Raw genomic sequence first — 12,865 nt, forward strand, 5'->3', positions numbered from 1 at the left:
TTTTTTATGCTGCCCTTCTAAAGTCTGAGCTGAAAATTAGATCCCTTGGAATAATATTAAATACATTCAAAACTAAGCCCAGCAGCCAACTGTATCAGCTGAGCAATACCAGTAACACCAGTGATTAGAAACAAAAATAGTCTTAGGTACTGCTTTATTTACTGTCTTCTGTTGAGATGTGTGTACATTTCTGACTGTTTTGGCATGTGACACCTTTGTCTAAGGTGAGGACAGCTACTAAGGATAACAGCTTGGTTCTCTCTTTGAGCTTCTTCCCATTTCTGTGGGGAATTAACAAGAATAAAAACCTATTTAACTTTGTCAGAAGTTCTCCTGACAGTTTACATAATGCTTGTTGCCTTGTAATAATGAGAGAATCTGTTGTAAACCTCTCCTTGCCTCCAGGAAGCAATCTCAATGGCTGCAAAATGGTTCAGGCACACACCTGATAATCTAAATACTGTCACTGAGTGGCTGGTTTGCCCTTATGAGACTTCAAAATGTCTCAATAACTTCTACATCTAACCCTATTTTTTTGGTAATATGTATTGCCAGATATCTGGCAGACTTTGATTCAGCTAGACAAATATAATTGACATACATATTTAGCAAATGTATTAGTTATCCCATCTCCAATAATCTCTCAAGATGTCGAAAATTACTCAGTCTTGAAAGGTTTCAGAGTAACAGCCCTGTTAGTCTGTATTCGCAAAAAGAAAAGGAGTACTTGTGGCACCTTAGAGACTAACCAATTTATTTGAGCATAAGCTTTCGTGAGCTACAGCTCACTTCATCGGATGCATACTGTGGAAAATACAGAAGATGTTTGTTTTTATACACACAAATCATGAAAAAATGGGTGTTTATCACTACAAAAGGTTTTCTCTCCCCCCACCCCATTCTCCTGCTGGTAATAGCTTATGCAATTTCCATCCCACCATCAACCTCAGCCTGGTCCAGTCCACACAAGAGATCCACTTCCTGGACACTACAGTGCTAATAAACGATGGTCACATAAACACCACCCTATACCGGAAACCTACTGACCGCTATTCCTACCTAAATGCCTCCAGCTTTCACCCTGACCACACCACACGATCCATTGTCTACAGCCAAGTTCTGCGATACAACCGCATTTGCTCCAACCCCTCAGACAGAGACAAACACCTACAAGATCTCTATCAAGCATTCTCACAACTACAATACCCACCTGCGGAAGTGAAGAAACAAATTGACAGAGCCAGAAGAGTTCCCAGAAGTCACCTACTACAGGACAGGCCTAACAAAGAAAATAACAGAACGCCACTAGCCATCACCTTCAGCCCCCAACTAAAACCCCTCCAACGCATTATCAAGGATCTACAACCTATCCTGAAGAATGACCCAACACTCTCACAAATCTTGGGAGACAGGCCGGTCCTTGCCTACAGACAGCCCCCCAACCTGAAGTGAATACTCACCAGCAACAACATACAACACAACAGAACCACTAACCCAGGAACCTATCCTTGCAACAAAGCCCGTTGCCAACTGTGTCCACATATCTATTCAGGGGACACCATCACAGGGCCTAATAACATCAACCACACTATCAGAGACTCGTTCACCTGCACATCTACCAATGTGATATATGCCATCATGTGCCAGCAATGCCCCTCTGCCATGTACATTGGTCAAACTGGATGGTCTCTACGTAAAAGAATAAATGGACACAAATCAGATGTCAAGAATTATAACATACATAAACCAGTCGGAGAACACTTCAATCTCTCTGGTCACGCGATTACAGACATGAAAGTTGCGATATTACAACAGAAAAACTTCAAATCCAGACTCCAGTGAGAGACTGCTGAATTGGAATTCATTTGCAAATTGGATACAGTTAGCTTAGGCTTGAATAGAGACTGGGAGTGGCTAAGTCATTATGCAAGGTAACCTATTTCCCCTTGTTTTCCTAACCCCCCGCCCCCTTTCCTCAGACATTCTTGTTAAACCCTGGATTTGTGCTGGAAATGGCCCACCTTGATTATCATACACATTGTAAGGAGAGTGATCACTTTAGATAAGCTATTACCAACAGGAGGTGGGTTTGTTTGGGGGGGAGAGAAAACCTGGATTTGTGCTGGAAATGCCCCACCTTGATTATCATACACATTATAAGGAGAGTGATCACTTTACAGAAGCTATTACCAGAAGGAGAGTGGGGTGGGGGGAGAGAAAACCTTTTGTAGTGATAAACACCCATTTTTTCATGATTTGTGTGTATAAAAACAAACATCTTCTGTATTTTCCACAGTATGCATCCGATGAAGTGAGCTGTAGCTCACGAAAGCTTATGCTCAAATAAATTGGTTAGTCGCTAAGGTGCCACAAGTACTCCTTTTCTTTTTTCAGTCTTGAAAGTAGCATGATGTTTAGAACCATGGGATCAGAGCTGGGCCAATACCAAATGCTTCTGAATTCCACACTAAACATCCACAAACTGAACAGACTAGAGAGATGTACTTTGCTCATGACAGCGTACGGTACAAAAGAGGTTTTGTTCCATCAGTTAACTGAGTCATTTCTATAATGCTATACAAAAAGACAACTGGGAATTATGAGTATTGGGTTGTTTGTCCTCTTAGACATGGTAATGATGCACAAAGTCCTACCTGTCTAATTTAGATCTGCTTACTTTATGGTTTAAGCATAGGTTGGAGCTGTGACAATTTTCAGAAAGCTCTTTTCCATTGTATTTCAAGGGGCCAAGATCGTGAAGCATTTAAACTTTTAACTTAACTTGTGCTCCTAGTGACTATAACAATAAAAACAATTACAGCAAGTAACCCTAAACAATAACTAATTTGGGTGTCCTTTGCCAGAAAACTGATTAAATGCCCTGCATTTTACATCAAGACATTACCAAACACTCAATTAGAAATGTTTTTAAATACGCTTCCCAGGCTATTGCTATACTCTAACCAGAGTGTCAAAACATATCTGCATTAGGAATAGCACCTGGAGTGGCAGGGCATTTCCCTGATCCGTGACCCTATTGAAAAGCTGCTCTAAGTTCTTCCAGCCAGACCAGTTCCCTAAGGGTTGCTTCACTGCCCAGGGACTGTTGGAGCACATTATACTCCGGCTACTCCCAGAAATGTCCTTTATGCTGGCCTTTCACCATCTTGGGATTCCTCTTAGTTCAGGGCAATTCTCTATTCCCTTTGTGTCACCGGACCAACACAAAAACAGTGGGAATCTGACCTATTAAATAAATGCAAAGTGCCAGATACACCATTGGTATTCAAGAATGTACAAGAATTTCTTCACCCTTTATGGGGCAGATTCTGTCAGTGCCTTTGGGGATAGAAAACTAAACACTTTTTATTCCCTGAAAGCAGGTGCTCCTCCTCAAATTTTACAAAGGATCTGAGGTATTACAGACCCATCACACTTGCAGAATTTGGCTTCACAATGACAATATATGTAGGTAATGCTACATTTACATGCTCATTATCAGTTTAAAAACAATACTTTGCACTTGTACAAAAATATGGTGGAAGAGAATTAATGATGTGTAACAACCTTGGTAAGAGATTTTTCTTTGTGTTACTGACCTTTTCTCAACTTGACAGGATCAGCTGTTTTCATTTATCAATGTCCATTTTAATAGATCCAGTTACAAGATTGTGGGTATATTTTAATTACAGTTTAATTAGTTACTGGTTTTGATATTTATATCTGAGGTTCACCTGTTTACAATTCCAGCAAGAGAATTCTGATCTGTAAGTTTCATTGCTGTCCAACTTTCCCCAGTTAATTTCATAACTTGAAACTTTACTAAATTTTGGCAAAATATCTAATACCTGGTGATGTTGATGCTTGTGAATCTGTTCCAAAAATTCTTGTCAGGTTTTGCTCAAAGTTAGTCATGTTAGTACAAACATGACAGACCTAAACAAATTTCATGGCAACAAATAACCAAAAAGTCCTCCCACAGCAATTACGAATTGTAATTCAATTCATTACAAAACCAAGAAAATAGAAAGCAAGTGTAGACTAGGCACAGAGGGGAATGCATAACTGGCCATCTCACTTGTACTGAGGCAGAATATCTGCTTTATTGAAACGCATATAACTAAACAAAAGAGAAATTCTCCACACCATTCTTTGTGTTTAGCAATGCAATAAAAGCCCCTCTCTTTCTTAATATTTTTATTTCCCCCCTACAATCGGTAGAGTGAGAATCTACCATAGCACCATGAAACTCAGAAAGGGTACTGCTGAAACCCTGGTTCCCATGCCAATCCTGTTTATAATCTCTTTTGATCTGTTTTTGAGATAACTGAAAAATAATTTTATTAATCATTTGGGGTAAATTTTAAGCTCACTAATGTAAATGGCAAAATTCCCACTCATTTCAATGAGACTTGAATTTCATCCTGCATTTATGATGTCTGAGTACTTCATATTGCTCACACCAGTGTCTTTGATCAGACAGGACGAACTGGTTACACTTTATGCTCAAATAAATTGGTTAGTCTCTAAGGTGCCATAAGTACTCCTTTTCTTTTTGGTTACCCTTTGGTTAACTCTCAACAGGCTTTTGTTATTGGAGTTACAGTACTGCCAGGGTTACTACTGTGCCAAGTTACTACTTCACAAAGAGTACTAGCCTAAGGTTATCTACCATACAAGGCCTCTCACATGTGACAGGAGCCTAGAGGCAGCAGACAGCAGTTGAAAGCTAATTTGACTTCACACTATTAAAACTGTCATCCTGACCTCACTGGGCAATAGTGCCTTCTGTCCTGAGAGCTGCAGAGAGCAGAAATTACCTTACCAATCATCAGTCCTCTCTCACCTGCTAACACTGCAAGCAATCCTACAGCATCTGCCAAAATTTAGACAGCCACTGTCAGCTTAAAATTCACACTTCAGTCAATATTTTTACCTGCTGTTGTTATAAGTAACAGCTAGGATGACTGACTGAGATCAGAAAAAAACTGTTTACTTTTGGCATTTGACAACATTTCGATTTATGAAAGGGAAACAGGAAAAATGACTATTCAAAATTAGGCCCCAATCTTGCAAACTGTCTGGTCAGGCAGACCCCTATTGACTTCTGTAGATAGAATTTTTCCAGAAACCTTCTCTTCCTTTGCCTGCAAAGAAAACCTGGCAATTTTCCAGGCTAAAACAAACTTTAAAGGGTTTATAATGGGAGCAGGTTGCAGCCTTAAGTAGGAGAAGCAATTTCCCCTTTGCAAAATTTAGTGATGTGGTAGTGTCTGTTTCTCTCCCCCATCCCTAAACACTCTCTAATCTGATTTGAGGAGCCATGAAGGACACTTCTTAAGGAAGGGGAGAAGAGGGGGCAGAGGAAGGGGTACATATGTCATACCGTATCTCCAAACTCATTACATCTTGTCATGTGCAACAACTACACAACATAAAACATGGTGGGTGGGGGTAACTGGAACAGAGATAAGAAGAACATGTTACAGTTCTGTAACATCCACAACTCATCCATCTTCAGATCCCTCCTCAAACCACTCATCTGCCATGATACCTATGTAAACTTGACATTGATTAGGCTACTGGTGCTAAGACCACTGCTATCATGCTGACCAATATTAATTCCTCCTACTGCCCCATCTGTATCAATCTGTTGTCTCTTGTCTTACACTTAACCTGTAAGCTTTTGGGGGCAGGGACCATCTTTTTGTTCTGTTTGTGCAATACCTAGCACAAAAGGGTCCTGATCTATGACTAGGACTCCTGGGCACTATAGTACTACTAATAAGGTAACAAACTCTTATCCTGTGTAGATTGGGCACAGAGGGGGATGCATTATATACTGACCAGCTCACTTTTACTGAGGCAGAATATCTGCTTTACTGAAACACATATAACTAAATAAAAGAAAAATTCTCCACACCATTCTTTGTTTTTAGCAATGCAATAAAAGCCCTTCTCTTTCTTAATATTTTTATTTCTCCCTGTGATGGAGTGTAACAACCCTGCACCAGTACAACAGGGATTAACGTAGGGATCAGCAAGCTTTGGCCCGCGGCCCGCCAGAGGAAGCCACTCGCCGTCCCAAGCCAATGGGGACTGTGGGAAGCGGCATGAGCCGAGGGATGTGCTGGCTGCTGCTTCCCGCAGCTCCCATTGGCCTGGAATGGCAAGCCGTGGCCAGTGGGAGCTGCGAGCGGCCGAACCTGCGGATGCTGCATAAACAAACCGTCCCAGGCTGCCAGCGGCTTTCCCTGACGGGCTGCATGCCAAAGGTTGCTGATTCCTGGATTAACCCTTCTCTCTTGCCCCCTCAGCTCTGCTGGGTATGCTCCAACTGGAGCCAGGATATAAAAGGCAGCAGAGTGGCTCAGTCTGGGCTGACCATCGGTGAGGAAGGAGGTGTGCTGCTGACTCCTGGGGAAGGACTCCTGCACTCCAGGATGCGAAGGCCAGCCAACCAGAGATGGACCCCTACGCTCAGGCTCAAGACGCCACACAGAGGGGAAAGACTGTGGAGACCCGGAGACGGCGGACTGCTGAGCGTCGGGTAGGAAGTGACCCAGGAAGACAGGCTTGGTAGGATCCCCGTCGAGCAGGTGGCGGGCAATCCCACCACCTACAGGGCCCTGGGTTGAGACCCAGTGAAGAGGTAGGGCCCAGGTCCCCCTATCCTGGCCACCGCCCACCAGAGGGTGGTGGCCCAGCTCCCTAGTACTGACTCCAGCCATCAGGCCGCACTGCCCTGACCTCAAGGGTCATCTGACTAAGGCCACAGGGCCATGCAGCCCCGAGACCGGGGACAACCCTACAGATGCAAGTGTGGGGCCATAACGACCCCCACTCCTGCGCCCCAAAGGGTGATGGATGTATCAACCCCGCGACACCCCCCTACAATCAGTAGAGTGAGAATCTCCATACCTGTACAGACTCGGAAGAAGTGCTACAAAGCTATTAAAAATCTCTTTGCCTCAGAAGTTTATTATTAATACTAAAACAGCTTGGTTTGTAGCCCAGCCAACACGCTGTACATCCTAATCTGCCCTGGCTTTTGACGTTCAGAGAATGATTAACTATGGTTTTCCTCATGAATGCACTCTGCTGGAGTTACATGTGTAAGTACAGCTTCAGTACGTATTAGTCAAATGTACAAACATTTGCAAAGTGCAGCATTCTGCTTTCCAAAAAAAATTGTGGAGGTCAGACCACTACAGTTCTTGGGGCTCTAGACTACATCAGACCTATGCACAAAAGTCCCTTGATATTCATGGGAGTTGGATCTAGGGCCGTACATGCCCCTTAGTTATAAAATAGTTGGGCAATAAGGTACAGCAGACCATGTGAGAGCACTAATTAATACACTTACTATTGCTTATATGACACCCGTCCTCTTGGCTGACATACAGCAGGGTTTGAACTGGAGACCTCCAGAAATAAAAGCAAGAACTGCTATAGCTTTAGCTCAGGAGCCAAGACTCAATAGCTAGGGGGATGTAGCAACTCATGTCTTCTGTGGATCAGCACAGATATGTAACACACAGTCGCCAGTGAGTTACATTTAGCTGGGCATTAGGAAAAGTAGAGTGACACCCATTCACCCAAAGTGCACATAAAAGGTCTTCTTCTGTGGCGCCTCCACCACATAAATATTGCCTTAATGGGAAATGTGGCATCTCTGTGTTTCTCAGAATCAGGCCCGACAGGCATACTACCTCTAGGCCCAACATTTTAGATATTTTGTTGGTTTTATTACACTGCCATGTTTACAGAAGTTTTCATGAGTGGGGTGGGAGGAGGTATTGTTTCATGGTCTCTGTGTATATAATGTCTTCTGCAGTTTCCACAGTATGCGTCCGATGAAGTGAGCTGTAGCTCACGAAAGCTTATGCTCAAATAAATTGGTTAGTCTCTAAGGTGCCACAAGTACTCCTTTTCTTTTTGAAATTAGTTGGTGGTTCCAGTCAAGTCTCCAGTTGACAGATATCTACAGCAAAAATAACACCATGACCAACACATTAATTAGCAATCTCAACAGGAGCCAAAGAATGACTGGTTATAGAAACTTAAAATTCAGTCTCATGCCTAGATGTTGATCCCTCCATGGCAGGTTGAGACACACTGGTAGGGCATTATGGGGTCTTCCTGTGGTCAAGAAATGAACTACTTTGGTCTCCAGTGCTGTCAAGTTGATACTCCACATGAACAGTCTGAGGGCTTAATTCCCCACTGCATTGCACTGTGTGGGGTTCTGTATACCAGAGGAAAATGAGTATGTGTGGCTCCCAAATAAGAAATATGGCATCTTACACCCTCATGTGTTGATGTAAAGGATCAACAAGGTAAGGCAGTGCAGAATCAAGCCGTTAGTATTTATATGGCCTTCCATTTCTACAGGAAGATTATATAAAGATTTTCATATAAATGATAGATGCTAATATTTAAAGTTCATGTTGGCTTCTGGACTGAATCCAGTAGACTTTTATTGGCATTATAAACATCACACTAGATTGCAGACACTTATATACTGAATGTGTATTAGCACAAAGGGAGCCCTGACCCCATATTTCCTAGGGCTCACTGTTAGTCAGGCCTTCTCTCTTCCAGAGGTCCGTGATCATATCCATGTTAACAAAATAAAAGGAAATTATAAAAACCAAGGACATAATCTATTTCTAAAAGTACCAGGAGAGGCAAGGGGAAAGGGGAACACAGCTCCCCTCTTTTGTTTTTAGCAGACAGCATTTCTCCTCTACTTCCCATTCTCTAGCTTGATGGGGAGTGCTTGTTTCATAGATCAAGACTGGTGAAGGGAAGATACTCCTGAAAGTGGAATTTTAAATGGAAGCAGCAAAAGCTCTTGGGGCCTAGCTGAGAAATTTCTGGGCCTCAGTCTTCCCACCAATATGTGGAGAAGCAGAAGCACTTGACAAAAGAGGTGTGTCATCTGGGAGAAGACTATCCGTCTCCTACTCTGAGGAAGAGATGGTTCTCCATGTCAGAATTGGAGAGAACAAGGAGGGAGACCACGCCACTATCTGTGCCTTCTGTTCACAGGCAAAAGGAAAGAAGTAGAGACGTTCCCTTCCTCCGCTAGCCTCTGAAAGGAACAAGAATCTTTTATAATACTGTAGTACAGCCTTGCATGTCAGTCTAAAGCAAGGCTGTAAAAGAAAACAAAGATGTGTCGCCTAGCAAAAAAACCCTATGTTCAGCTCTGTATGTTTCATATCCATACAGACACTGCCTTGTGTTTACTGCTTCATAGCCCAAAAGCTGTTATACAAGCAGTTAGTACCAACTAGCTAGCTACAGCCACCAAAGACTTGCAATAATCAACATGGGCAACTGCAGTACTCCTTAGTAGAGCTGAGAGAATGATTGACTTTTCAGTTCAGTGGCTATACCACAAATGGCCAGAAATTTTGTTTCTGGTCAACCTAAAAAACAAAAGAATTAAAAATGAGTTTTCAGATGTATTACTCTTTTTAATTTTTAATATCTAGCTAAATTCTAAAAGAATTGTTTGTAAACAAAGTCAAAACATTTTGTATAGAAAATGTCAAAATATTTTGACTTTTTTTTTTTAATTTATTTTTGGCTGAAATTATCTGCCAAATTGGACCTGAATTTGTGGCATTGAGGTTGACCCGAAACTGAATTTTTTGGCGAATAAACTATTTGTCGACAAAAATTTTGCCCAGCTCTACTCCTTAGCAAAGGGATCCCGAAGGTCTTTGTTTTATGTAAAATATTTGCCTTGGCAGGCAAACAAAATAGTGCCAGGAGCTGACTTTGGAAGTTAGAGGTAGGCCTGCAAAACACCTTTTAATGGCCACCAAAGGTAACTGACTTCTGCCTAGTAGGATAATCAGGACCAGCTGTAGCATTCTGAGAAGGGTCTGCAAGAAGATACTTTGTAACTAGCTCATATTTTTTGAAGTGAAGAGGGAAACATTGGGCCTACAGGGAAGGTGGAGCCCAGCTGCTTGTGCGAGTGTCTAGGAGTAGCTGCCAAGATCCTAAAATAAAAAAACCAATGGAGAAGTCTCTAAATTAAACTGGCATTTGGGCATTGTTAGGTATCTGGTCATGGAAGGGTTTTGTGCACATCCTAGTGAATTTTAGGCTATTTTTGGTCTTTTATTACCACTAATTATTTAACTTTAGACACAAGAGATGCCAGCTATAGTATAAGTACTCAAAATAGCCCTCTGCCTAAAAGCTGTAATCTTACTCATTGCCTTCTACCATTTCCCTATTCCCTCTCCTCATTCCATATCTGACCTAACTAATCATTGCCATCTCTTTTCTCAAGTCTGTCTACAGTTTTTATTCTTTAATTCCTTCCTTCATATTCACCTCATTTTCTGTTGTATACCCCCTTGTTCTTCTACATCATATTGGCTTTGCCTTTACTCTCCTTCTGTTCTCCAACTTATGCTCCTCATTCTCTTCTATCACCCTGGCTCTTGACAGTCCATAACAATTCGTATTTTTTCCTTTCTTTCTAATAAATAATTTTTGTACTCCACTAGGCAGACATTATCTAATCGTCAAAATAGCTCTGTTGAGTAGACATGTTCTATCCCACTTTCAAGAAACTAAAGCAAAAAGCCTATATGATTTAACCAGGGTTAAAAAGCAGGAGTCAGTGGCAGACTGGGAATTAGAACACAGCAGTCCCTTAACTAGCTCCAGCACTAACCCATGCTGCATCTCATATTGCTGAACTGTTCCTCCTTGAACAGGAAACCCTGGATGCCCCATCATCTCAGGCATCGGCTCTTACAGCAGGATTATTTGGCTATTTGGACTCTCTCCTCAGACCCTACGCTACCAGCACTCCTAGCTATCTTCGAGACACCACCGACTTCCTGAGTAAACTACAATGCATTGTTCCAGAGTAACAGCCGTGTTAGTCTGTATTCGCAAAAAGAAAAGGAGTACTTGTGGCACCTTAGAGACTAACCAATTTATTTGAGCATAAGCTTTCGTGAGCTACAGCTCACTTCATCGGATGCATACTGTGGAAAGTGTAGAAGATCTTTTTATACACACAAAGCATGAAAAAATACCTCCCCCCACCCCACTCTCCTGCTGGTAATAGCTTATCTAAAGTGATCACTCTCCTTACAATGTGCTGGAAATGGCCCAACTTGGTTATTATACACATTGTAAGGAGAGTGATCACTTTAGATAAGCTATTACCAGCAGGAGAGTGGGGTGGGGGGAGGTATTTTTTCATGCTTTGTGTGTATAAAAAGATCTTCTACACTTTCCACAGTATGCATCCAATGAAGTGAGCTGTAGCTCACGAAAGCTTATGCTCAAATAAATTGGTTAGTCTCTAAGGTGCCACAAGTACTCCTTTTCTTTTTACAATGCATTGGTGATCTTCCTGAAAACACCATCCTGGCCACCGTGGATGTAGAAGCTCTTTACACCAGTATTCCACATGGGGATGGACTACAAGCTGTCAACAACAGTATCCCTGAAGAGGCCACGGCACACCAGGTGGCTGAGCTTTGTGACTTTGTCCTCACCCACAGCCATTTCAGATTTGGGGATGACTTATACCTTCAAGTCAGTGGCACTGCTATGGGTACCCGCATGGCCCCACAGTATGCCAACATTTTTATGGCTGAATTAGAACAACGCTTCCTCAGCTTTCATCCCCTAGCGCCCCTCCTCTACTTGCACTACACTGATGACATCTTCATCATATGGACCCATGGGAAGGAGGCCCTTGAAGAATTCCACCTGGATTTCAAAAATTTCCACCCCACCATCAACCTCAACCTGGACCAGTCCACACAAGAGATCCACTTGCTGGACACTACAGTGCAAATAAATGATGGTCACATAAACACCACCCTGTACTGGAAACCTACTGACTGCTATACTTACCTACAGTCCTCCAGCTTCCATCCAGGACACATCACACAATCCATTTTCTACAGCCAAGCCCTAAGATACAACTGAATTTGCTCCAATCCCTCAGACCGAGACAAACACCTACAAGATCTTTATCAAGCATTCTTAAAACTACAATACCCACCTGGGAAAGTGAGGAAACAGATTGACAGAGTGAGACAGGTACCCAGAAATCACCTACTACAGGACAGGCCCAACAAGGAAAATAACAGAACACCACTGGCCATCATGTACAGCCCCCAGCTAAAACCTCTCCAGCACATTATCAACGATCTACAACCTATCCTGGAAAATGATCCCTCACTCTCACAGACCTTGGGAGGCAGGCCATCCTCACTTACAGACAGCCCCCACAACCTGAAGCAAATACTCACCAGCAACTACACACCACACCACAGAAACACTAACCCAGGAACCAATCCCTGTAGCAAACCTCGTTGCCTGCTCTGTCCCCATATCTTCTCTAGCGACCCCATCAGAGGACCCAACCACATCAGCCACACCATCAGAGGCTTATTCACCTGCATGTCTACTAATGTTATATATGCCATCATGTGCCAACAATGCCTCTCTGCCATGTAGATTGGCCAAACCGGAAAGTTCCTATGTAAAAGAATAAATGGACACAAATCGGACATCAGGAATGGTAACATACAAAAGCCAGTAGGAGAACACTTCAATCTTCCTGGACATTCTATAACAGATTTAAAAGTAGCTATACTTGAACAAAAAAACTTCAGAAACAGACTTCAGACAGAAATAGCAGAACTAAAATTAATTTGCAAATTTAACACCTTTATTTTGGGCTTGAATAGGGACTGGGAGTGGCTGGCTCATTGCAAAGCAGCTTTGTCCCTCCTGGAATTGACACCTCCTCATCTATTATTGGGAGTGGACTACATCCACCCTGATCGAATTGGCTCTGTCAACA

The sequence above is a fragment of the Chelonia mydas genome, chromosome 1 (assembly GCF_015237465.2).
Source record: "Chelonia mydas isolate rCheMyd1 chromosome 1, rCheMyd1.pri.v2, whole genome shotgun sequence".
NCBI classification, from domain to species: Eukaryota; Metazoa; Chordata; order Testudines; family Cheloniidae; genus Chelonia; species Chelonia mydas.